Source organism: Rhea pennata, chromosome 2 (genome assembly GCF_028389875.1).
Source record: "Rhea pennata isolate bPtePen1 chromosome 2, bPtePen1.pri, whole genome shotgun sequence".
NCBI classification, from domain to species: domain Eukaryota; kingdom Metazoa; phylum Chordata; class Aves; order Rheiformes; family Rheidae; genus Rhea; species Rhea pennata.
The window spans coordinates 94,838,673-94,865,729 of record NC_084664.1 but is presented as its reverse complement, the minus strand read 5'-3'; the positions used below and the strand labels follow the sequence as shown (position 1 = coordinate 94,865,729).

The window sequence follows — 27,057 nt, the reverse complement described above, 5'->3', positions numbered from 1 at the left end:
TTCAAGGTGGGACGTGAGTTAGAGGCATAAAAAAATGGTCGTTTAAAGTCTTTCCTTCTAAAAACCTCTTTCTTACTGGAAACCTGTTATCATTGCTTCTTAGTTTTCTCCTTACCAGACTAAAGAATTGTTTTTAGCTTTCTTTTTCATCAGCGTTTTGCAAGCCTTTTCACAGCCTTATTTCCCCTTTCTGTATTCCCTCTCATTCTTAAAATTTGCTGCACCAAAGTGGACCCAAGTACCACCTAGTTGCTAGCACTGCATATAGTGATTACATCTACTCTGAATGCCTGCAGCACATGCTTATGAAATCACCGGGAGCATTTCTACACTTATTATAGCTTAGTCCTGCCAGGCTGGCATCCTTACAGCAGCATTCTAAATTGGAGAAAAAATAGCAGAGCTTTTATCCCTAGATAAAACCTCTTCCTCAATCACCTTATTTCAAGTAACTATCCTAATAAAATTAAAGTGAATCTATATCCCTCATGTGCTGTAAAGTGTTGCTTAGGGCTTGAACAAAGCTGTCTCTGTTCAATTAGTCTCTAGAACGTTAAAAAGGAAATTCTGTTTTTTTCTTTCCTTCATCATCAGTAATAATTTTCAAAAAGATTTCTCGCAGCAAAGCTTGCAGCAGTGTGGAATTTTTATGCAAAGCTTCTATTTGGAGTTCAGTTCTCTTGTAAGCAAAATTAGTCCCTGCTTTCAGCAGGTATGTTTCATTATGTTTTACCCCCCCATACTCCAGGCTGAGTGTTCAAAATGCACCTTATAGCCCCATCAATTGATACATGAGGGCTGATTTAGGTGTGTCTCATGAAACGGAAACCTCCCTATGCTGTGAGTGGAAGTTTCCTTGCCTGAGGTCAGCGGATGTTGAGTTGGTGCATCTGCCTCGAAGGTCTACCTTGCCTTGTGCAGGGGCAGTAGTGGGGACAGTAGCTGGGTTGTAACTGGCCTTTAGGATGCTCTGACGAGTCACTGCTGATCTTTCTGGACACAGCAGCCAGTATGCAAATTTGTGACCCACCAGTGCTGGGAAGGGGCGGCTGGACTCCTCAAATGGTCGTTCGCCACTTCTCAGTTCCTCCTGCTCTCAGCTGTCCTCTCTCACAGTGCTCTCTGTGGGGATGTGGACCTCCCTTGCTAGCTGCTCCCTTCAGCTCAGGCAGCACCTCTTGGTCCTTGGAGAGCTCTTAAGGGTGTGCAGTATGGAAGGATGCCTGAAACAGGCTGCTGCTGAAACCAGAGGAAGCAAGGAGATAGGAGGACAGGAAGAAGCTCAACCTACAGACAGCTCCTGGGTGATTTAAATGTTTATGGGACAAATGTGCTTTCTGGGTTGTCCCCTCAATACACAATTATTTGGGGTTTTTTGCTGTGTGGCTATGTACCTGTGAGTATATTCCAGTGGACACAGTACAAAATGACACACAACTTGCTCTCCTTTCTCTCCACATACACTTGAGAGACCACACGGGAACATGAACATATATCACAGCTGTGGTTCTCCCATGGCTCCTCTACTGGCATTTTATGCTGCTTCTGCCAACAGGAGTCTGGTGTGCCAAGCGGGGCTGCAGGATGGCTACCATAGGCCTGGGCTGGGTTTTACCCTAGAGGGTACACTTAGCATCTGTGACCATCTTTCTTCAGTGAGAGGACCAAAGACCTTCTTCAGACTCATTCAGCAAATGAGGCCTCGCTAGCTATTCATACACAGAACTAAGAAATTTTTCTCTAAATTAGTTGTATCTATATACATCTTTCTGGGAATTTTGTTCAGCTTGTCTTCTTGCCACATGCTAAGCCCTGTGTTGATGTTTTTAGCATTCTAGCCATTTGGATTGTTATTTCTTTCTCCTGCTGGCATATTGCTGTATAACCCACCAGGCACAACATTTCATCTTTAATTTTTTCTGCAGCTTAAAAATCTTAACGCTTTTGTGTAGACTTTCAAAGTAGCTACACCTCTGCCTGTTACATGCTCACAGTGTAACAACTTTTACCTTGTGCTTTGTTCTGGAGCTGAGTAATTTATTTTAGCAAATGCAGATGCTGCACCTGGAAAATGGCATGTTATTACTCTTTTGATTTTGTTCTGACAATGTCTGGAACATTCTCCTTTGCAACGGGAATTTTCTGTGCTTAATCTAGAGGAAAAAAAGGACTTGGAGTGTGAAGTTACCACTTCAGAGCAACAATACTGTGCAGGAGAAGAGCGAGAAGGAAAGGACACAGCAATTGCTGTAAATGTGTGTATATTTTCTGGTGGTGATTATCTTTCTTTTGCACCTCTGTTCACTTTCCTGTCCTGTGGAGCTTGGCTGTGACCTTCACGTTGCAGAGAGCTGTTTGGGGTTCAAAGAGAAGCAGGGAAGAGAAGATGGATGAGGTGTTTCTTTTCTATGGTTTTCCTTCCTCATGCTGCTACAGACTCTGCTCGTTCTCAGGTTTCTGTCGTGCCCTCCTAAAGATGGGTGGGAAGGATGGGGACACTGGGCTGGGCTCCCCTATGTGGCCAGTGAGCGTATTACTGGCTGCCAGTTAAAGCATAGGTGTTTAGTAGCAGTTGAGCCCCTTGAAAGCCTGCCTGAGAAGGATCCTTGTGGGCTAGAAGTGGAGCAAAGACCCCAAGTTAGGGGTGAGGTCCAGCTGCAGGCTCCTGACTAGCCGTCTGTGTCCCGCTGGTCTCTGCAAAAGGAAATGGGCGCTTGGTAGCTTCTCCGCTACAGTAGCTCCCAAATAGAATTATTTCCTCCTAATATGAGGCTCACTTTTTGTGTTATCATGTTTTAAAAAGTAATCAAGAGGGACAAGAAAGATGCAACTGGGGTGTGTGTGTGTGTGTGCACGTGTGCGCTTGTGCACCTGTGTGTGAAAGCGAAGCCAAGGGACTGCTCGAGTTGTACCGGAGGCTTGTAGAAGAGCGGGGACTTGTCTCAGTTCTCCGACAAGTGTTCTAGCCACTCATTTTACTCTCTTTTCGTCATTAACACTTTCTCTGAGCAATTGTAACAGGTCTGAGCGATCTGAATGTTTTTATTTTGAATGAGGGAGCATTCGCCTGTGAAGAGAACGAGCAGCGGTGCTAGAGGCTGAATGGGAAGTTTGCTGGCCGTATTTTTGAAGTGGCTCAGTTTTGCTTTCATTTTGTTTTAATCTCTGTGACAGTCTCCTCCTTTCTAAAAATCCTCACAGTCTTCTAGCTCTGGTTTTGATACAGGACCTGATGGCTTTTACATTATATGTCTTTTAACTGCTCGCTTTCTGCAGCGTTTCAGTACTGAAATGAGATGTGACATGAGTACACACTTAACAGAAGTCTGAACAATTTCTTAATTTGCAGCTTTGACTACAGTTAGTGTAAACTTGTATCTTTGGTCAGAAATTTTGTTTTTAAATCCTTTTCTGTTTTCCATTTCTGGAATGAAGGCAAATACACTGATTGCCCATTGTACGCTTAGCCTGCTAAAGGCTGACTCGCTGTGTCACTGCCTACACAGGTCAGATATAAATATCTCAAGCTGAAGGTAAATCTCCCTTCCAGCAGCCTTAGTTATACGATCCTTTGGCATTCTGCCCCAGAGGTGAGCCCTGTGGGAACCTCATCATCCTTCAAGTTCATGTCTGGGCTTTAAACATAGTAGGCCTCAGTTCAGCAGCCAGTGAAGTAGAATGAGCTAAACTTTCTTTTACAAGTATAAATATTTTAATGAGATTACCAATTATGGACATTTTGGAATTAGAATAGTAATGATAATTGTCCCTCCTATTGCATTTTTTCTTTCTTTTTTTTCTGGTCAGAATTGGGGAGAAATTTTTGTCAGTATCTAAGTGTTTTGATGGAAGCTTTAAATAGAAGAGGCAAGTATTTGTTTTCCAGAATGGTTTTGCTGTGTCTCTATTTTTTTTTTTTTACTTTATCTCTGTACCAGGCCACAGATACCAGAGCTTGTCACAGCAGTGGTCTTTTACTGAGTTTTCAGCACTCAAGAAGAAAAATTGAATTTTTCTCCTGAGGCTCCAACTTTCCAGTTTTTCTGTTAGCTCCCTAGAACATGTACGCAAAAACTTGGTCTGTCCAAGTTGATGGAAATTCATAATCCACATTGGACATGAGCCTTTGTGTGGCCACTAAACCACGCAGCTGTAGAAATAAGGGGTTGAAATTCATCTCACCTAACCTGTACATTGGAATTACTGTATGTGATACCATTACTGCCTTCTGTAGGCAGAGTGGCAGTGCATGAAGGGCACTCTGGAGGCAGGTTCTCCTGACTTCTTTTATCTGTCCATTTTGTATGTAGATGTCTATACTATAAGGACATGTACTTGTAGCCTCACTGCCTTTTTTTATATTACTTGAATTACAGAGCTGAAAACTGAGCAAACTCAGTAATTGCTGTAATGTCACATGCAGTGTGAATACAGGAACAAAAGCTCTTTGAATTGTTTCAGAGAGAATCCTCAACTTAATTCACAGTTTCTGTGTGTACCTAATTAACTTAATTATAAATCTTTCAAAATAAATGAATGAAGTGCGTGGCATGTGTTTTACAATGTGTAAAGGTGCAAATTTCCCCTCTGATCTGTCCAAAACGTGCTGTGAACCACATCACGGAATAAAGGCTGTGCCTTACACAGTCCTGTATTACAAGAAGACAAGGAAGAGCAGAAATTATATTTCTGTTTACTTCACAAAGTCAGCATGGGAATGACAGTTCGGCATAGTAAATAAGAGTCTGAAAGGTGTATTTTGAAGAAAAATTGTTTGACTGTGCTTCATTACCAATTTTGAGGTAAAGCTGCTGGGGTTTTTGTGATGATGGATGGTCAAGTGTGGTACAGGTGTGTGTGCTCAGCTTATGATTTTTGCACACGTATATGGACAATGCTTTGAATGTGTGTATGTGCGTATATTTTAAATGATAATGTCTGATTAACAGACTTAGTTTCTTTGATGCCCCCACTGAAAGCAACAGTCAGGTTTCCAATATATTGCCTTTTCTTCAGTACTCATTACAACATTTCCTGGCATTCATCAACACTTCTAAATTACTAGAAAGAATGTGATTAATCATTCACTTCCCTATGCTTCCTACCAGGCCTACAGAGATCATTGCAGGCAAGTTGAAGTAAGCCATTTACAATTTTCAAAACATGCTGCGACTAGTGTTAAACACCAGTTGAAAAAATCTATCAACATGTTTTACAGTACAAAAGGTAACTTGGTATCTGACTGTAACTGAGGATGTGATGACTAACAATTGCTGAGTTACCTCTGAGGAAGGATTTCTCTGTCACTGAAGTCGACAGGAAGGAGTTTCTGGAATTCATTCTGGGTCCAGCCCGAACACATCTCAAAGCAGCTTGAGAAACCAGAGTTCAAATGTCAAAAGCCCCAAATTCTGAGCCAAACCTGGAGAACTGACAGTCCCATGTTTGCATTGGGATTTATTTGGTCTTGCTGGATTAACTCAGAATTCATATACATAAGAGTTCCGTTCAGGCCAAAAAGGAACAGTGAACCAAACAGACAAGTTCAGACTGTGAAGATCAGCATTTTCATCTTTGTCTTGCAAATCTGAAGTGTTTGGAAAGCCTTGCATAAAATTAACTTTTGCCAGGTTTTCTGAAATATTTACCTCTAATTTCTCTAATTTATTTGGCAAAAACATGTGTCACACTATTTCTGGCACTGAGAGCTTACCTCTGAGCTGCAACCTACATCTCCTGTATCTCCCAATAACTCAATTTCAAAAATTTCTCTCTAGTTTCTCAGCAAAAGTTTAAATCCGCTCCTATCCCTGCTATTTTACAAACTTGCATCACCACTGAAATGAGAGCACCCTCAACAGTCCAAGAGCAGCAGCCAAATGCGTTTAATGTGCTACCTGCTGAGGTGGGGAGGGAACGTTCTGGCCAAGAAACCCGTGCGAGTGCATAGCCTGGATACCTCTGAAAGAAACAAACAGTCCTTTTATGTCCACACAGAAAAGTAACATCTTTCCAGCCCCTCCCTGCAGCCTCCCTTTCTAGAAACAGTCATTCAAAAGGGCCTACTGCAGCATCATGCCTTCACCTCCACCACTCATACATGTGGTTGCAGGAAAAATGAGGAGTTTTGAGTTGCTGTTCAGGTAGCAATAACACAAGCAATAACAAAGCCCTCTGACTTAATGAAAAGAAGGAAGAAAAGCCTCGAGGCAGAGTCATTTAAGTGTAGTAATCACCAGCTACTGTGTTTTACCCTAGATTTGGTGCTTTAAGAACTCTATCTAGAATGAACGTGCAGGTGCCTCAGCAAAAGCTGCCCCGAACGTAAGCCACGTAGGATTTAAGGTGGGTATGAGCTTGCGCGCTCTCTTGCTTGCAGAGAAAACATGTTCTGAAAGCCTCGTTTCTGTTTGAGACATTAATAATGTGAAATCTTTTCTTCGCCATTTCTGTGCTAAACACTACGTTTTGAGCTGCTGCTGCTGCTCAAGTGAAGGGGTGTAGCTGCTGAGTACTTTTTGAAGACCTGTTTTCGTACAGTTAAACACTTGACGCATACAAGCCAACAACATGTATGGTGTTTTGATCTGATTAATCTCTCCTCACCCTGTGACTGGCTGACTTGAGAAGTATTTGCACCTGCTTGTGCTTCAGGCTGTGGGACTTAGACTCTGCTTGTGAAAGGTATTTGGCCAAAGACAGTCTCACACCTGCCCATGAAGGTCAGCCACAGAGGCTTTGGGGTTTTGTTGGTTCCTCATTGAGTCCTGCTGTAGCCACAGGAAACTGATTTACCTGATTTTTATCGTAATTTTTATAAACAAAAGAGGGTTATACTGCTGGGAATGTACCTTAACCCTGCAGTGATTTGTCTTTGCTTGTTTCACCTTCTGTGTTTTCTGATTTCCTTATCCTGCACCCTTTAAAGTTAAATCGTGTTCAGTTATTTATCTAAGAAAGGAGGTGAGGTGTTGTAAGTACTGCAGGAACCCTAGAAGTAGATCCACCTAGATGGCCAGATGGGGGAACTGTGAATAATTAGATCGTGTGGGCTGAAGGAAAAAAAAAGATGTGATTGCTGTACTGGCCGTGATTGCCATGCACGGAGGAATGGCTAGCAGTGGAGGGCAGCGCTTTGGACAGGGCAAACTTGTAGTCTCTTTGTAGTAGCAAAGGCAAACTAAACCATAGCAAATTCTGTGTTTGACTCTGTGCAATACCTCAATCTGGGATAATTACAGCGTTTGAAAACCTGTCTTAAAACCTATTGCAAAGGAAAGCTGAGTGCAGTTCAGTACCTTTTTTCTGTCTGACGCTTCAGCTGCTGCAAGCACCACACCCTGGCTCACACAGCCGGTGCAGTACAGGGAAGGTCCTACCATATGAATCACATGAAAGCAGTCTCTTCTTGGGTGCAGTTGTGTATTAGGTACAGTTTGGTGTTATGAGCACTACTGAGATATTCCAGCATTACTCATTTTCAGGCCACTCTGATATTGATGCATTCCTTTGCATGTTCTGTGTTTGTGACCTGGTTTTGATGAGTTTCACATCTGCTTTAGCAGCTCTTTGACAACCAGAAAACAGAACTGTTTACTGAGTTCACAGCTGCTGCTAATATTGATGCAACTAGCCAAAAATGGCTGTTTTCTTGGTTAGCTCATCTTGTTGAATGAATCGCTCCACAGGGTTTGTTACAAGTTTGTTTCAACTGGAATGCTATCAAAAAAGTCCCCACATCTGTGAAATTCTCATGCTTCAGCCTTCCTAGAAACTCAGAAACATATACACCCTCACTAATTGCAGGAACTTGTTTGTATTTCCTATAGCCTGACTACACTGGCTTTTCACATACAGTGAAAACATGTCAGTCCGTTACAAATAGGGCAGAATTCCTAGTCTCCTGTAATCCTGTAATACCAGTACAGTACTGATAATTTCATACTTCAACAAAACCTGCAAGGAAGTGGGTCTTCTCATCTAATTTAAGGACACCTTTACCTCATGTCTTCTGTTGCAGTGTTTTGTTATGTAAACTAAATTACCTTATTTTGGTATACAAAAGAGATTTAAACTATTGGGAATGCACCTTAATCCTGTAGTGATTTGTCTTTCCTTGTCTCATTTTCAGTGTTTTCTACCATAGCTTTGCCCGTATTACAGAATTTCTCAATGATGCTATGTCTTTTAAGTCTGATCTTCTAGCTATGCTATGTGCTGAGTGTTTATGGGCAGTTTGGTACTCTTGCACTTTGTTCTGGATTAGTTACTTGTAGAACTTTGTTTCTGCTGATCAAACAAATTATTAGATCTATTATTGATTAAGCAGATTATTTGATTGATCTAGGTGGAAAAAGTTGCATCTGTATGAAATCTGGAAAGAAGTTTTGTATTATATTTAAACACTGATTAATAGCACAGTACTACAGTGAATCTGTGCACACTGCTGTCCTTCAGAGGCTGAACACAGAGGTTTCAGGTCCCATGAAGCAATTAGCTTGTGAGTTTGTAGCTTTAGTTCCAACTATATAGGCTTATACCTGAAAACTGTCCTTCCTCATTCTGAAATACTGTTTGGAGGTGCTATTCATCACCACCCAAGTGCACACATTTATTATAACTATTTCTCTAGCCTATTCTTGTGTTTCAAAAAACATACAAGCCTTTCTACATACATGTGAGATAAATACTAGAGATGTAACTGTAATCTGGATTACAGATGTGCAAACAAAGGCAAATGGGTGTGAAAGTCGGTGTGTCAGAGACAAAACTAGGCCAAAAGATTTCTGGCCCCTACCTGTGTTTTACTTTTTCAACAATTTTCATGTTTTAATCAATTTTTGAACTTCTACTGTCATAGTATCTCAAAGGTAGTTTTAATTTCTTAATGGATTTGAGGATTTTTTTTCTAGTTTGTTTTCAGTTGTTAATGAAGCATATCTTGAATTTTGTCTGGTCCATTGTGAAACTTGTGTGGGTGACTGTGAAATATCTTCTGATCCCTACCTGGTTATTCTTAAACAAGAAGAAATGTACTGACCAGCTTTTACTCTCATTTTGTCAGCCACAACTAACAGAAGATACGGGAACATTTGTCTGGGCTCTTCTTAGATGGAATAAAATGTTTAATTGTTAGTATACTTTTCAGTTTGCATTGTTCTGACCTAGATGACCAGTGTTGTACAATAGCTTAAAAACATCCTATCAGACAGATAGCTAAACTTGCAACACCACGCTCGTTTGTACTACTGCAGCATGGGGAAACACTGAAAGGGTTAGTCTCCATTATAAGAGGTGCTGTCCTGAAGAATGCTTCTTAACTAACTTCCGATACCTGGAAATTACATGTCTAGGCTTCTTTTAACATCAGTGAGAAAGAAAAAACTTGGAACTGTATTTATTTTATTTGTCTCAGATACTTACTCTGGGAGGTGAGGTCTTGTTCTAATGAGATAGCTTCCTCTTTTTATTTGTTGCAAGGGGAGCCTGGACAAATAGCTGATACGAGGCTTCTAAATTTTAGATGGCTAAGTCTATTCAACATAGGTCGCATCTGAATTTAAGGCAAAACATAATGGTGTAGAACAAAGGTGGTATGGGTGGGTGGCATGGTGTGAAGGTGTGAAAGAGGTGCCTTATGTCAGTGTTACACAGGTCTCAGCATTGTCTTATCTTATGGAGAAGCAAGAAGAGCTAGAAATGAACAATCATGGTGGCTGCTTGTGGAGGTCACTGGTATGACATGAGCACAACTACCCGACCTATAGATTTCTTGCCAACACCTCACTGCTCCTGCATCTCCAAGCTTTCTGTAGTCTTTTTATATTAAGAGACATCCTGCACCAAAAGTTATCTTTATTCTTTTACCTTTATTCTGCTCTGTGAGCTCTTTCAGAGATAGCAGGTAATCATTAGGTGGTCTTCTGACTCCTTCGCAGATAGGTCTGATTAACTTTTAGCACTCTCCCTTACAGACAAGAGAGAATTTTTAGTGGTTTCATAGGGCTTAGCTGCTGTAACCTTTTCCTGTTGCAGTAAGATAATATATCAGTTAGCAGACTGACCTCTACCTGCTTATTAGGTCCGCAGGTACTTGCTGGTGGGGTTCATGGAACTGTGCAAGAAGCAGAAATGCTACAATACAACGCACATCTCCCTCTGTGGAGAAATTCACAGAATCACACAGTACCTGAGGTAGGCAGGGACCCTGGAGATCATCTAGACCCACCTCGCTGCAGGAGCAGCTACAGCAGATTGCCCAGGCCTGTGTCCAGTTAGCTTCTGAACACCCCCAAGGGCAGAGACTCCACAGCTTCTCTGGGCAATCTGTTCCAGTGTTTGGCCAGGTTGGTAGTAAAAAAGGTTTTTCTTATGTTTAGATAGGATTTCTTGTATTTCAATTTGTTCCCACTGGAACTGGAGAAGAGGAGGCAGCTGTAGGTGAGTTCTAACAGAACTGGAAGAAAGAAAACAAAGTATTAGACTGCAAAGAGATGGGGAATTCAGTAGCAAAAATGTTGAATGTCCACACTAAAAATCAACAAATTCTACAGACTGGAACAGGGAAATCTAGCCCCAGCTGAGATAAATGAGATAGTTCACACCTTTCAGAATTACAATTTAGGGCAGCCTGAAAATGATGGAGGGAGAACTCTGTCAGCATATGCTCGGTGCCTGTTCTCAATTTTATCTGTACATGAGAGAGCAACACAATCACTTATTTTTCAGAGGCATGCTGGGTTTCTCCAGCCAATTCTGTGGCAGTGGGTGAATTCCACAGAAAAGCTTTACAGCCACAGAACATACAAAGTCTGGAACATGGATAAACTGGTTAGGATAAAACAGAAACCATCAAAAACTTCTGCCAAAATCTGAAGTGAAATGAATAGAAGTTCAAAAAAAGTTCATTCAGTATGGTTGGCTCCTTGTTTCCATCATTTAGAAATAATTACATTTTTGTCACTAACATTGTTTTTAAATGTCAATAGAAACCATACAACTAGATCTGTAAACCCTGTCTTGTCATATTGAATGTATTAGGTTTTCCAATAACAATCTCTTTTAAGTAAGGGTGAGGAAGCATTAAAACTCAGTAACTCTCAAGTGTGAGGAAGCTATTGAAACAGCTTGTTAGGCTGTATGACAAGTAAGCTGAAATATAATAGGCCTAGAGATTTGTGAAGGAGTCGGCAAGCCATGGTTGAAGAGAGGATAGTAACCCGACGGTTTGAAGGCCAGATGATTTGTGCAAAGGGGATGCTGGAAGGTTCAAGGCAAAATAAACAAATGGGGCTACCCACAGAGACAGTGTTAAACCGAGATCAAAATGCTTCTTTAGCTTGATTTCTAAACAAAAGTTAGAGATTGTCTAACCAAAGAAGGCTCTTTTTCAGTCAGCATTTCCTCTTTTCTATATTTGGGCCAAAGAGTCATTGTCTGTTACCTAACTCACCACATTTGTTCTAAGTCAAACTTTCCTTGGCCTTCTTACTAATGAGACTGTGGTCTTTCCACTAATGCAGAACAGTGTATGACCTTCTTCTTGCAAAGTCCTAGATGGGATCTATCCATCTATCTATTAACACTGTCCTACTCTCCTATCTCTGCTCTTACTCTTCTGTTTTGATATTCTGCTTAAATATTCCTCCTCCTTTGTACCTGTCATTCACTTTCTGTTAGAAGTCAGAAGGTTTTTGATTCTGATACCTTCTGTTAGACCAGGCAGGGTACTTGGGAAATGTAAACTAGCTTCTGGCAACCCAGGTCCTACTGACAAAGCCAGCATTTTTCATGTCTGTAGGCTACCACCATGGCTTTAGCAGTGGTGCTGGTAGGTTTGTTCCAGGCCGCTCATGTCTTACTACAGAATGTTTAAGATAAATAAATGTGAGTATCATTTAAAGATAAATAAATGAATAACAGGTGGTTCCTAGCATTTGCAGCTTTGAAGACAAATTTCAGGATGCAGGTTGAATGTTACCAGAGGCAGTGATATCAATGCAGTTTTGCAGGCCTCCTTGAACTGTAGCTCAGGGATGTATGAATAGCCTCATTCATCTCAGTTGGGGATTGAGAGTTCCCTGGGAATTTTCTTAAAAAAAAAAAAAAAAAAAAAGGCAACCAGATATCCCTACTTGGTCTTCAATGGAGATGCGTTCAAAAGAAAATGCTAGCTCTACTGAGAAAGCTTGGATTTCTGTTAATTACTGCATTGAATTACTGGCTTTTAGTAGTACATAATTTGTGGATCCATCAAACTGAAACAGAGCTAAGTTTATGTACCACTGAAAAGGTACCACCTAAAAGGTTCTAGAGGGCCTGAGCACAGGTATCATCATTAGAATGTGTCAGTTCAAGACAGAGTCCCTCAAGAAGTACACCAGGAAGCTGCTACAGCTTCGGAGCTATTATAGCTGTTGATGGCTAACTAGAGAATATTACCTTATACTAACTCAGTTCTTCCCAAAGGGTGGGAATTCTTTACACTATTTCGTTTTTTACAGCTATGACAGGTGGGGATATGTAAAATAGAAGAGAGTAGGGAAACAGAAACATCATTTTAAAAAATGGTGGTTTGAAATCCTAGCCCTCTAGTGTCTTCTTAAATTATACCTATATTCTCTCTTTTCCTTTGCATAACATAACTGGCTGCAAAAGACGTCTCTCCGGTTAGGCTTGTGAATTACTGGTGTCCTTTACTGAAGTTTCTAGACGATCCATATCACAGTAAAATTACTTTTCCTCTGATCCCTACTGTGCCTTAAACCCAATGCCAGCATTCACCAAAGGTTAGCCCCACTTCCTTCTCCAAGCACAACATCTCTGAGTCATTGCAGACATTCTTCATGTAATCCCACAGTCCCTGAGCAGTTCGCTGTAGGCCGACTTGTTCCATTCCTACCAACATATTCCTAGCTGAGTCAGGGAGGACACAGAGCCGTTATATAACTCTGCTATCGTGCAGAAATGTCACTGTCTGCAAACAATACCACAAGGCAGTCAACAGATCTTCATGCAGAACACTTAAAATAAGACAGGAAAGTCGCTTTGTCACCGGTCTGTATGGAAACCGGTCTGATCTGCTTGCTTTATTATACCACATAAAGACGAGTCTGAGGAACCAAAAGGATCCCATCGTTAAAAAACAGAACAAAGCTAAAATTTAGCATTCCTTATCCAGAATACAAACAACATGGCAAATACCTGCTATACAAACCTACATTCTCCCAAAGTCACGTTCTTTGGAGTGTGAGGGACATCACTCCACCATCCTGCACAGCGACGTATAGCTGCAGCACAAAACAGGGATAGTTTTTTTTTTTTTTCTTTTTAATTCATATCTCTCTATATGCTATTTCATTGGATGTTATCTGTTTCCTGAGCACTTTTGCTAGTAGTTTGCAGTGCTTGTCCATTATGTGCTGATGGACCAGATGAGAGTCCCAACTTTGGAAACCAGCATTGTTGAACTTGCAGAGCATTGGCTTCTCTCATCTTATGGCTCAGGGATTCGTGTTCTGCTGTTGACCCAATGACGGGCATTTACATAATTGCAGTTCTGCTATGGTAGGTTGAAGAAATCTGTAAAAAAACTGAAACTGCTTTTGTCTTTTTCACCTGCCATATTTCTGAGGGCTTCTTTGGGAGTTGAATTGTCACATAGTGAAGCAGTGTCAGAACAGCATCCCATTTGCTGATTGCATTGTAGTCATCACGTGTCCATCACAAAGTCTGTAACCCTTATTTCATATCCTCCTTGATCAGAGGCTGTGGTCTGAGAAAAATCCTGCATTGCCAACCTTGGCAGGATCCCGTGTGTGTCACAGATGCCAAATGGCGTGTTCTGTAATCCATCTTCTCTAGCTAACTTTTCTAATGTAGCAAGTAAAATATATGAATGTATTGTAAAGTTAGCAAATATGCATTGTGCAAATCTAATTATGGTTCCTAGATTCTGAAAATGGAGGTCTTGCACGTTACTGTTGAAGTGAATGATTTGAAAAGGAATGAGTTTAAAACTGAAAATATCCTAAATTCAGGTTGCCTGGTAGATTCATGGGAAAACTTCCCCTTTTTAAAAATCATTCTGCTGTAGACATATTCTTTCTTCTTGTTGCTGCTCCTCTGTGGGGAACATGAGGTGGAATGAAATTCTGAAAGATTAAAAAAACAACTTAGAATACTATGGAACTCTCTCTAGCTCTGTGTGGGGTGGAATTTGCAGCCTTAAATATGCAAATAAAAGAAAACTTTTTGCAGGAAATAATGTGGCTTAGAGTAATCAATGTTACTCTGCATGTTCAAATCATTTACTGAAAGGTAATGCAAAATGTTCTTTTTAAAATGTCTATAATACCCAAGTATGGTATAAATAAAGCACTGATCTCCAGAACTTCGAAAAGTATTTCTCTCAGCAGGATTAAATGAGTTCATTTATTTTCTTTAAAAGAGACAAAACTAGCATTCTGGCCCCTTTCTGATCTTTTTCAGGGTACAATTTGCAAGATAAAATTTGTTCCTTATAGAAAGAAAGAAAATAAATGAACACAGTTGATACTAAAGATTAAAGTAATTTTCTCTGTTTGTTGGGCAGCAATTTGTTTATTCTTCACACTGATAAATTTTGAGGTAAAATGATTTATGTGTGTCTAGTTTTTCTTTTTAGGGATATTCAATAGTAGAAAATGAATTAGAAAAGAATTTAAGACACACTGGGAGGATGGGAGAAAAAATGAAGTGAACTTTAAGGTCAGTTTATAAAGATACCAACCTAACCAGATTATTGCATATCCTCTGGAGAGAGGAAAATCTTAAACAACTGCATTAAATTTGAGAAAAATGAGAAGCTGGAAAAAAAAGAGGAAATAGTATTACTCTCTGAGGTAGATTATTTTGTAGAGTTAATAAATGATGGTCACTTACATTCATTAAAGAAAGAAAAAGCTTGAGTTGTTAAAGTCATGTAACTGAAAAGACTTACATAAAAATCTTGTATTATATCCAAGAAAGTGAGAGGAAGTATTACCTTATAGACAACTGCTTTCACTGACCCTACAGTTTCAGTTTCTTGAGCAACCAAGCTTATTTCTAGCCTGACATTCAGTCCGGCAAAGGGAAGTTCTTAAGGGACTGAAAGGCAAGTCTCTCTCTCTTCATCACATTAAATATCTTACATTGTTCATCCGTGCCGCGGGGCTGCGGCATCTGGTGAGGAAGAGCTCTGGGGACAGCTATTGCCTTGATGAGAAGCTGGAGCTTGTCTCGCCCATCGTGGCCTGGCTGCTCGGAGCCTCTCTGCCCTGTCGTGGAGCAGGACCTGGGTGCTGCCTCCTCGCGAACAGGTGCTAGTGGCTCCGAGCCGGGGTGGGAAAATGGAAGAGTTGTGGCAATGCTCCTTCTCCTGATCTTTGCCGTGGTTGACTGCAAAGGGGCAGTGTCTTTTGATTTTCTCTGAGAGGCAGACGGACTTTTTTCCCTGAACAGACCAACTTTATGTGAAGCCACTGCTGTGCATCCTTGCTTTATTCAGAAAGCGCAAGATGTGTTCGGGTTGATTAACATTGAAGTGCTCACAGTGATAACATTTATCTAGAGTTATGCAATGTGAAAGAAGTACGAAATTCAACTCCCTTGGCATAAAGTGTACATGAAATTAAGAATACTTCTGCAACTTTTGATAAGGAGATTGCGCTTCAACTGCCTTCTATTTCAAATCCACTTCTGTGCAATTTTTTTAATAAATGAGCACTGCTAGATCCAGCACTCTCTTTGCTGTGAGGAATGGCCAGCAAATTTTTACAGGCTACCATCTCACAGCTGAGATGTGCTTACCAAAAGCACTTTAATTACTTGTCTGTTGCAAAGGTAAAGAGATGCATTTAAATCAACAGTAGTGGTTTGTCTTTCACCTGTGCGTGGACTTGAAATGTAAAACTGTAGAAGATGCTAACTTTACCTGTTTTATTTCTGAAGGAGCATGTAGCAGTTCTGGTATTTACCTTTTATTTATAATCTTTAGGGGACCTCTTCACCTTAATTATTTAGAGGTGCAGGATGATAGATATACAGGACTCTGGCATGGTAGTTAACTGCTGAAATTAGATGCCTTGAGGCAATAATAAGCCCGTGGGATTTCTTGAAAGAGCATTTGGTGCAGAATGCTTAAAAATGATTAAATAGAAATGTTTCTGTACAAGACAACATTATGAAGAGAAATGACATTTTTGCCACTGCAATGCTTTGAAATGCAAGAACTTAAAATATGAGCATGGGTTTTTTTTCTCCTTTTGTTGGATTGGGAGTTTTAGAACTATGCAGAGCAGAGAACACAGACTTTTTTTTCCTTTAACAACTGAGAGTTTAGAGCTGCTGTCGACACAGGAGGAAATACCATTAGATAGCTACAAGAAAAGCCAATATTCCACATTATTTGTGCAGACAACTAACATTTGAAACTTGCACGAACTACTTCCACTTAAAAGCTGTCAGTCACAGTGGTTATAAAAAACGTAGAGCACTTAGGGACTGTCAGTCACTTTTTAGAAGAGAGATGTGACATCTTAACATTTACTTTGCCAGTATTTACCAAATGCGGCAAACCAAAGGGTGAAAATGCAAATGAAAACACACATTCTCACTGATCATATAATACAAGAGAAACATATGGATCAGTTATTGTAGTTGCTCACCTAGGAGCCTCTGATCCTGAGAAGATTTTTCTCCTTTGCTCTGGGAGCAGAGCTGCTGCAGGCTGGCTCTGGGCTGCTGGAGGGAAGGTCTCTGCAAACCCTGACTGTGGTGATCTGTTACAGAGTCAGGAGGTGCAGAAAGGGACTGACTGCAGCCCACCATGGCTAGGGGAGCAGCAAGAAGCACGTAAAGGGCTGAAAGGAGGGCACACCGAGGGCATCATCTGCCTTGCTTTTTTTCATATCTTAGTAAGGTTGTGGATGTTGTAATTATCAGAGAAAGACTGATGGTATTTTCTCTTGTAAGGAGGGGATTGGTGAGGAAAGGGGTAGGAACCAGTAATTCAAATAGCCTTGTGCTCCTTATCCTTATGTTTCTAGATGTATTTGTCCCTGGGTTGCTCTGACAGCTGATGCTTTAGGTGTTGGTGCTGGTGCTTCAGTGGGATTGCAGCTGCTGGCCGAGCTGTGCTAGAAGTTAGCAGCTGGGACCTTCTCTGGTGGGGACCACCGTTCCTGTCACAAAGCAGGAGCGCTAGCTGCAGCAGGGAGCAGGGTGCAGAGCTGGCGTGTTCACATGTCACAGGCCTAAATATGTTGTTGTGCTGCTCTGCTGCTGCGCCCTGTTTCGTGGGCTATCTTTCTGATGTGTGTCATTGCAAAGCTAAAAGTAATGTTGTCCTTGAAGCTGCCTCCAGAGGTCCAGCAACTGTTTTCATTTGTCCTGAGTACCAAATGTTGTGTTGCCACAAACACATGCACCTGAGCTGATCCGTATGACTGTTAGTCCTTTATCTCACCAGGTTATCTGTCTATAAATAAACATGAAAAATCATAGAAACTTAGGAAATATGGCAGAATTCTGCTTTAAATAAAGCCACTGACATGGGTTCCTCTTTAGCAGAGTTTTTTGGAAGATCCTATCCAACCATAAGCAACTTGCAACGGTTATTTCTCTTTTAATTGTATAGCCAACATCTGCAGCGTGTCATTCACAAATGAGTCCAGAAGTTTCATTCACTGTGTTCATCCAAATGCCAATGGTCTCCTAATCCCAACGCAGTCTTGGGCAAGTCTTCTTCCATGCAGGGTTTCTCAGACAAGTGGTACATTGTCATTTAGAATGGGATTCAGCCTCAGATTATAACCTCTAAATGAGGTTTCTAGTATTAATGTAGAAGCCTATGTGCAAATTCCCATTATAGTCAATGGAAGCCTAGACAATATAGTTGTTGAAACCAAGTGATTTTTTTACTTTGAAGTAGTAACTATCCTAACTATCAGCAAAATAGCTCTATAAAGTCCATTGACTCTACTGAGTAGGTTTTCCTTGCCTGTAATAGGCACTGTATATTAAAGCATCTTAACCTTGAACTGCCATTGCAGCCAGCCTCTCAGGTCACTCCGGCTGTTCAGGGGACTGCATCCCTGGGTTATAGCCAGGGCTTGGGACTCTTGTTTCCATGTGTGTGGAGCCACCATGTTTTGTTTCAGAGCAGGACCGTCTAACGTCGTAAATGCATACCTACGCTTTCCTGTTATCTTTAGCCTGAGTATAGGTCGTCCTACAGCTGTGGCAGCCTGGAGCTCATTTTGGATGAGTAGACCAAGTATTTATTCATTATTTCTGATCGCTCGCTCTCTGTAGATTTACATGTAAATATGTATTTATCAGCTATGTATGTTGTCCAGTGGTATGAAGAATAGCAATTTAGGTTATGGGATACGGTTAACTAATTATGTCAGCCAGGAAGGTCCTGCTGCTTAGTGTGTATATGTATATAAGTGTATGCACGCAGATGTGTGTGTATACTATAACAATGCTATATGTCATAAGCAGATTACAGTGAAGTTCAGGTGGTATAATTAAATCAAAGGATAGATCTGTTCAGGAATTTCTCTAGAGGTACAAATTTCCCTTGTTTTCCCTTTAAGTGGAGTAGTAGACTCTACTGTTTATGACTTTTACTTACCAGGAAAAAAGTATTTTCACATTGTTTTTTGCATGCCGTGTCTGACTATCTCTTTTTAAATTGTTCAGGCCTGTATTCTCTACTACTTAGTTTTTCTTCTTATTAGGAAGCCCTTTCTTCCGTTAGGGAATTCTTCATCCACCTTTCAAGGGTAAAAAAAGAATGCTTTTCACCGTAACAAAGTCTAGAAAATGGAACAGAAAACAAAATATCCCTGTATACATCTTGAGTAGTTAAGAGGTGATTACATCAAAGCTTTGCTAATCATCCTTGGATTTTAGTGCCAAAAAGGATAGGCCATGTTTAGTATGGACCAAAGAAAGTTCAATAGCTTGTTCAATAGTAAGAAAATTTAGAGTGAATGTATTGAGAGATTTCCTAAGCAACTGGAATGGGGAATGGTCTCCTATGGTCCATGGAGGATGTTAAATAAAAAGAACATTTTTTTCAAGGAAGTTGTGTGCAAAGAAGACAGTGCAGGAGCCCTGAGGGAGTTGTTCTTACTTCTTCTCCTACCCTCTGCACTATGTGGTCCATGTCCCATGGACATGTGACAGTTACAGCATGTCGCTCAGCGAATCAGGAAAACGGGTCACTTGCTCCTGTATCCACTGATTATCCCTCCTCTAAGGACACAGGAAATTAGAAAACTCTGGAAGTTACACCCTGGAGCACTATAAAACAGAGAGATGATTGCATTTGAGGTAGAGCTAGTTCCTTGGCTGCAAGGTTGAGTTGGAAACCAGGCCAGGTGCTGCACAAGTTACTGCTGACTGGTTGCGTGGTGGTATGTAATACAGGGGATCCCCTTGTAAAGTTTATTCCAAGAATTAAACACAGATACCATTCATTTGTTTATCAGAGAATTTAGGGTTTAACTTTTTATATTCTTTAATTTTTAAAAACCCTGTCTGAGGCAGTTTAAAGAGGCTTGACATTCAAACAAAATTAAGTCCACTTCACCTCAAATTTGATCCTTATTTAAGGTAAATCTCAGTTACCATGTCATCAGTTCTTTTGGAAGAGTGGATTGATTATTCTGAATTATTGGAACAGCTTTCATATTTTCATCTAATGATCTTAACTAGAATTCAAGAAGAACTCCACCAAAACTATCCAGGTGAAGAAGAGGAACTGAACAAAAATATTGACTTCGTATTGGAAAGGTCATCAACTAGCAATGGCAGCACTTGCTTAAGACTGTTTTTCTCTCTAAACAACCTCCAAAATTTTAAAGATGGTGCTAAAAAAGATTTTGAAATGACTTCTTATTATCTTTGTATATTATATTTCTTGAGGATTAACAGATTTTTGTGATGTACCTTTTGGAAGACCTTTTTACTTAGAACAACTGCATATGACTGTCAGTCATAAGCAATGCTCGTGATGTTTTAGGAAATTTTATTACAATTCTTATACGTGCAGATATTGAAAAAGGGCTTTAATATACTGTAAAAAGCTAATTTTATCTGAAAAAATAAATAGAGTACAATTCTAACATGTGAGAATTTGAGAAGATCAAACATTGAATGTAAGATAAAGAAGCCTTGGAGCAAGACACAAGGCAAATTCATATATTCCCTTGGCAAATTTCAATGACTTCCTAGACTATTGCAATGAAACTGAGTTGAGTATTGCTGGTGTCATTCATGAGTCAGGCCCTGAAACGTCATGAAGTTGGCTTAAAAAATGTTGAAGTAATTTCTGGCTTACTTTTACTTGTCTTTTGATTAATTTCTCCTTTTTGTTTTAGTCTCTGGACTTCACACTTTAAAATTTTCTCCACCATAGCAAGGCCAATAAATATATATTTGTATAATTTTTTTAGTGGAAGGTGAGATTCCTGTAAAACTAAATGACTTCAGAAAAGGGTCTTTAGGAGAAACATCAAGTTGTAGAGATTCATAATAAAGTCTCCAGAGTTGGCAGCATAAAAAGGAGGGGATATTCACAAAGGCTCCCTAGACAGGAGTGAAGGTTTTAAAGAGAGTCCTCCTGAGAACCATCAGGATCATTAACAGCTTCTGTTCTGGATCACCTTGTTCTCCATTGGAGTCGCTTCTCTCCTGACTGTAGAAGGAAACTTGGTCTCAGGAGGCTGAAGTTAGCTTTTGTGAGTAGCTCAAGTGCCACGTGAGGAGAGGCTTTTGAAGTGAGGAGCTGCGCTACTCATCCCATGCAGCTGTCCTGATTTCAAAGCACACGAGGGCTGTAATTCTGCCCTGAGTCAGATGCGGTAGTGCAGCCTACCAGAGAGCCAGCATTTGTGTTGTGCACATGCCCATGCTGAGTACTTGAGGCTGGATACCTGCCTGAATTTGAGGAAGGGGTGATAAACAGGTTTGTGACGGGCCGTTTGATACTCTATGACACTAATAGCTCAGAAGAGCACTCGGTAGGTGGAGAACCGCTGTGCAGAATTAGTCAGTCACCAATATGCTCACAGCGCCGTACCAGTAGCGAGCTGCGAATTTGAGCCAGACGGTTGGTGCACTCTCCTGTGGGCATCCAGGCAAGCCTGTTCTGAGATGACATTTGCTTCACTACAGATATGTCACAGATCATTTTTCACAGCCCTGTTGAAGCAGCTTATTTATTATCATCTGTTCTGGTGTTACATCCTGGACATGAGAGAGCAGTTTACTGTACCGTGGTGCCAGGAATTCCTTGTTACTGTGCAACTTGACTCCCGGAGTACGCGTGTGATGAGGCTGGGCACTTTTCTCTGCTAAAGCAGGGCACTCTGATTTGTACTGACGAGACGAATCCCAGGAGTCAGTGATTTGATATTTAAGTAATTTATAAGTGAAGAGGCAGCAGATTTGTCACTTTTCCACCTAGCCCAGCTTTAGAAATCAAATCCAAAATTTTAGCCAGCAGAACAGCTTGGCCTTGGATTTGTGCGGTCCTGTCTTGAGTCCACTTAGGATTCGTTGAAGTTGCGGTGATTCACGACTGTGCTCCCCAGGTGACAAGTGGCCTGCCAAGCAGCGCTGCCTGAAAAGCTCAATGTTATAAGGCACTGTGGTAGCCCCCAACGCATTCTGAAAATTGACAGTGATCCACGAACCAAAACATTAGGGAATTACTGTCCTAGAGCGTGAAGAGTTCACAGTGCTACTGTTCACCGGGAACCAAGCGAATCAGTTTAAGACAGGGCAACAAAGTCTAGCTGTTAATGTTTTCTAGACTTACTGAATCATTCTTACAATTTTCTTTCCTTCACCTGTATCAAAATAACTTTCACAGCCTTTGAATGTTGCAAACATGCTTTTTTAGGGAAGTCACTTACCTTATCCTGTATCGGCACTTCTGATTTGATTTGTATTGCCATGCTGGAGCGATATTTCCCCAAATCTGTATCAGTGCAATCAGTTAAATTAGCAGCTAAAAACTGTTAGCCAGGATGATTCTCTGTTGTTATTAGGAAGGAAGCAGACTGATCTTCATCGGAAGCATGCCAGTGCAAACGTTGCTTACCGTGGGTAAAAGTGCGCTGCCGTACATGCTGTGGAAAAGGAAGCGAGTCCACAGGAGCACAAGTACCATTTTCAGCGTGGAGGTTTTAAAGGGATCCAGCATAAAAGCACCGTTGTTTCTGACTGGGTTTGCTACTTCTACTGCAGCCGAATGGGGCACCTCCAAACAACAGTGTGGCCCCGTTGTGCCCGGGCTGGCGTGCGCAAACACATTTTACAACTGCGAGAGTTTAGGACTGAAACAGCAGATGAAAGCAATCTTCTTCTCTCTAGTTTGCAGCTGGGAGGCAGGATGGACAGAGCTCCGCTTGCCTGCGATTACGTGGCGGACAACTGAGCCCTGTCTGCTTTAAGTCCGGAGCTTCAGCCGTTTCCCCACCTGCGTCCCCCAGCGATGCGGTGTCGTGGATGAGGGGATGCCCAGCCATGAGCCTGTTTTGAAACGTGAAGTCACGTGTTGTTCTTACGCTGGCACTAGCAGAGGTTTTCCTGTCGGAGCAGTCAGGGATGGGGCAAGAGCAGCAGCTCAGCTGGTTATCCAGAATAAATGATCTGGAGCTTCAAGCAGTGAAGTGGTATAAAGTGTTAAAAAATGGGCTGAAGACAACTATCGGAAGAAGTGTTGTCACTTACTCAGAAATTTGCTCTGCCAGTTAGTACAAGTCCAAATACTAAAGTTGTTTGGAATTCTTGTAAGAAACTGTAGAGCAAATGGAAAATTTTTGGAAGGTGGTGAGACTTCGGTTGTTTTTTTAAAAAAATGGAGCGTAGTGACTGAGCCAGGGCATGAAAAGTGGCTAGAAAGAAAACTAAAACTAATTGCTCTGTTCTAATCCATTAGCATACAAAAAATAAGCATTAAATGATGACACAAAATAATGAAAACAGATTTACACTTCTTTTATTATAATTTAGCAGTAATCAGCAATAAATAAAGCTCATTTTGCTTTATTCTGTGAAATTTGTTGGATTAGCAATGCCCAGTCAAAATACTGTACGTGAGGCAATGGCATGCAGGTTTTCCCAGAGCAAGTTGTAGTATTATTTTTTGTGCGCTACTAAAAAGGAAAAATTATAATATGACATAAAGTACTCTGAATTCTCACCTGGTATTTCAGATTTTGTAATGTGCCAAACAAGCAAGGAGTTGTGCAAAGATGCAATATGTGCTGTTCCCATCATTTTCTATAAACATAGACTGTTCCCTGATAGGTAGAGAACTGTTGTTAGTAGTTTTATGGTGTCTAAGTCCAGTTAGATAATTAAGACTGTCCTCCAGTATCGCTGAAGTCATCTGATTAATCAAGGTAATTTGGGGTGTTCGGGGTGTATAGCTATATAACCAGGAGCAAAAATTGGCTTGTAATTTTGCATTAATAGAGCAAGAATGTGTTTATATCTTTGTTATTCTCATTTCATGATGAAAGAAAGCATTATGCGTTAGAACAGTCTGTGTTAATTGTTATTCTCTCCTTCTACATGATGTAACAAATCTTTTTTGAATCACATGGTCTATGTCAACCAAATTTGACTGTGCTCTGGAACGTATTAGGTGTTTGTAAAGTTCTTGAAAGAAAGTGGTTAGGTAGAAGAGAAAAATCTGTTAGCTCTGCAGGCAGCATAATGAACTCTGTGCTCATTAAACATCAGAGTATCTATGCCAGACCTAAACCTTGAGACACAGGTTCTCATGCGTTCAGCTGCTCATGCAGCTACTTGTTTTCCAAAGAGAAAAGAAGCTTATTGATCCAGATAGACTCTGTTCCTGCTTGGGATCCTAAATAATTTTGCAATTTTTAAATATCTACTTTTTTTCTGTCTAAAAGAGAGAGACAGCCTAGGACTTTTCTTTGCGCACACTGGTGCTACAATTTTGTAAGCTCTGGAGCTGGTTGTAACTGCACTAGCTACGGCAGGGTATAGCCTTGCTCTCTGCCTTCCCTGTTTCTTCTTTCCATCACCCTTGCTCGTTGCCACACACTGCTTCCTTTCCATGAGCTCAGCCCACCTTTCCAACCTGTTTTCTATTCTGCTGGGCTAGTTTTCTGCCAGGTTAGTGTGTTGAATTGGCACACAAAGGTAGAAGGAGACAGCCCTTTCGCATGGATTTCATGGTGCTGGGCCCCAGGCACTGGTGTGTCGTGACACGTGTGCCCACTCAGGCTCCTGGAGTGACCTTGAGCCACCAGGCACAAATGTGTGCACTTTGTGGCCCTAAAAAAGTGTCTCAGAACACTAGTTAAAAAAGCTGAAATGCAGTTGCAGAGGTACCTGCTGTGACCTGCTTCGGTGGTTCTCTTTTGATCAAACAAAACACAGACATACATGTTTTGTTATTGACGTGCTCTTTGTGGATGTGGGGGACTTCCTGGCAAACCAGAGCACGCTTTGTTTAAACATTACTTGTGTGTTTAGTTGCTTTAATGAGATTTTCTTTGTGCAGTAAATTGCAGTACCTTTCTCTTGTATTCAGGGAGCAATATGCTTCTTGTGGCTAATTTTAACATCTCTGTGTTCCTGTGCAAAGGAAGCCAAAAGATTGTGCTTTCTTCTCAGAAAACAGAAGTGAGTTCAAATCCTATTAAACTTGAGTCAATATGGTGATCCCTATTGCAAAGGGAGAGGGATTCAGAGGAAACAATTACACAAAGTCCACACCTAAAGGAAAGAAAAGGATTATCTGTTAAAAGATCCTAACTAGCTGAGGAACCATGGTCTCATTTTCAAGTGTCCTAACCTGGGGTTAAATCAGTAGACCTTGGTCATCTACAAGCAAGGCCTTGCACGCGTAGTTGCTTTGGGATGGCATCTGCAGCAGCCAGGAGCCCATCAGCTCCCTCCATGAGGTACCAAATCTGCAATCATGGGCCAGATCTGCAGCTCAAAGTCTTCTGCTGTCTTTCCGCAGGGCCCCAGAGGTCTAGACTGTGTCTGTCCTGGTGACCTGGCCACAGCAAGTCCCTTGCCTTGCTGTACCTGGGCCATGGCCCAGCGGGCAAAGCTGGGTTCCCACCCCTTCTTCCCTTTTCCCAAGAGGTGCCTGGAAGGACCACGTGTAGCTGCCGGGTCGAGTGTGAGGACAGTCTTGGTGATCAGCTGGCTTCTCCAAGGCAGGCAGGGCACATTGGCAGTGCCAAGAGCAGCCACCGCAGCTGCAGCTGATGCTCCTTGTCTTTTAGCTTTCTCTGACATTAGTTCTAAGCAAGTTGTTCTCCTTACAGTCCTGCTTCAAAGCTTGTGTGTCTTTCACAGGGCAGGGGAATATGTCACCAAGTAGTATCGAGGGAAGTAGGGGGAAAAATGGAAGTTCTTCTGTCATATCTGTTCGCTCTGGCATACTTCTAATCAGCTCTCATTTTTTCCCATTTCTATTCTGTAATAGTATTCCTTGTCCTCTTACTCTCTCTTTTTCTGGTTGGCCCACCTTAGCTAAATATTCATATTAATTCAATCAACAAGTAAACCATTAAAGAGGAATCCTACGGTTTAAATACAAAACTGTGATTCATACGGGAAGTGGTTTTTTCTTTGTTTTAATGAAAACAGTCTCAGCAGCTCACAGACAAAAAAACCCCACACATGGAAAATGTGCGTAATCTGTTTGTGCTTCAACTTTGAGGAAAATGTTTATGTTGTGCCATGGTTAATACAAATTAAATTATTGTTAAATCCCCAAATGATTTTTTTAGTTGTTTGAAAGTGAGAGAGGCCCTTGTCTTTTTTTATTTGTAGGAATAAGCAGAAAACAGAAAATGATCTTACTGAAATGATTTGTTGTTTTGGTTTGTAACCATGAAAGGGAATGGCATTTTCAAGGCTGTATGTGTGCCTGGTTGAGGGCAGCACACAACTTTTCTATGGTTAGGATGTAAGATTCTTCCTTGGAAAAAAAAAAGAGTTGTCTGCAATCACACTTTAAACGCTCATCACAAGTTTGCTCCCAGCACTAAACAGTCAGGCTTTTCTGTATCAAAATAAGTGGCTAGTGCATCCATACAGTAAATTTTGCTGTTCCAAAACCTGATAATCCTCAGCATACTTCAGCACATTTCTCAGAGTACCTCCTGCTCTTTTCCCTAAACTTGCTGAAGTTTACATCAAATTTATAAATGAACAGAATGTGAAAGATACACAGTTTAGTTTAAGTACAGTCTACCTATATTTTCTGTGAACACTTGGGCTTCCCCATATGGCTTGCAAAAGTAATAGTCTTGCTTAAGAGAGTTGCAGGTTTCCAGGTTTAAAACATTGACAGAGGTTAGAACATCAATGCGCCAATTTTTCCCTTTTTGCTTTGTGGATCCTAGATTCAGTTATGCTTTCTGGGAAGCTGAGTACTAAACCTGTATTTTAAATTAAAAACTTTAAGTACAATTTATTCAGGCCAGTCATTCATACCATTTCTAGGTGCTGTTTTTACCTTCGTCTTTTTAACTACTGGATTCACCTGTGGCTTTGGAAACAAAAGCATCAGTATAATGACTGAGGAAATGCAGTTATCAAGAACAGAGTAACCTAGGCTCCTCATTTTTTTCCTTCCTCTACTATCCATCTACAATGGGTCTTTCAGCAGAACTAGAAGAAATTATTGGTGATATGGAAAATTATATGAAGAGAAATCAAAGTGCCAGTTTCATTCCTAGGGCACATAGAAACCCAGCCTAGGCTTTAGGTGTCCAGTAGGTAAATCGAAGAAGTGACAGAAACAGCAAGAATTACTACTCTTTATAAAACCTAAAATTTAATTTAAGGTGAAAGTAGAATCATAGAATCATAGAATCAGTAAGGCTGGAAGGGACCTCTGGAGATTATCTAGTCCAACCTCCCTTCTCAGCAGGGTCACCTAAAGCATGTTAGACAGGGTTGCATCCAGGCAGGCCTTGAATATCTCCAGAGAAGAAAACCATACTACTTTCC

The 27,057-nt window shown here is 40.9% G+C and overlaps 1 protein-coding gene across 2 annotated transcripts in view; it reads left to right on the top strand.

Moving 5' to 3' along the window:
- Window positions 1-27,057, top strand: part of ATXN1 (ataxin 1) — a 312,787-nt gene that overhangs the window by 571 nt on the left and 285,159 nt on the right. The window contains exon 2 of one of the 2 annotated variants that reach the window (XM_062569931.1): window positions 6,259-6,345. The exons of the other annotated variant lie outside the window; for it this stretch is intronic. The gene's annotated coding sequence lies outside the window, so the exon portion shown is untranslated. The remainder of the gene's footprint in view (window positions 1-6,258; window positions 6,346-27,057) is intronic. 2 annotated transcript variants of the gene reach the window in all.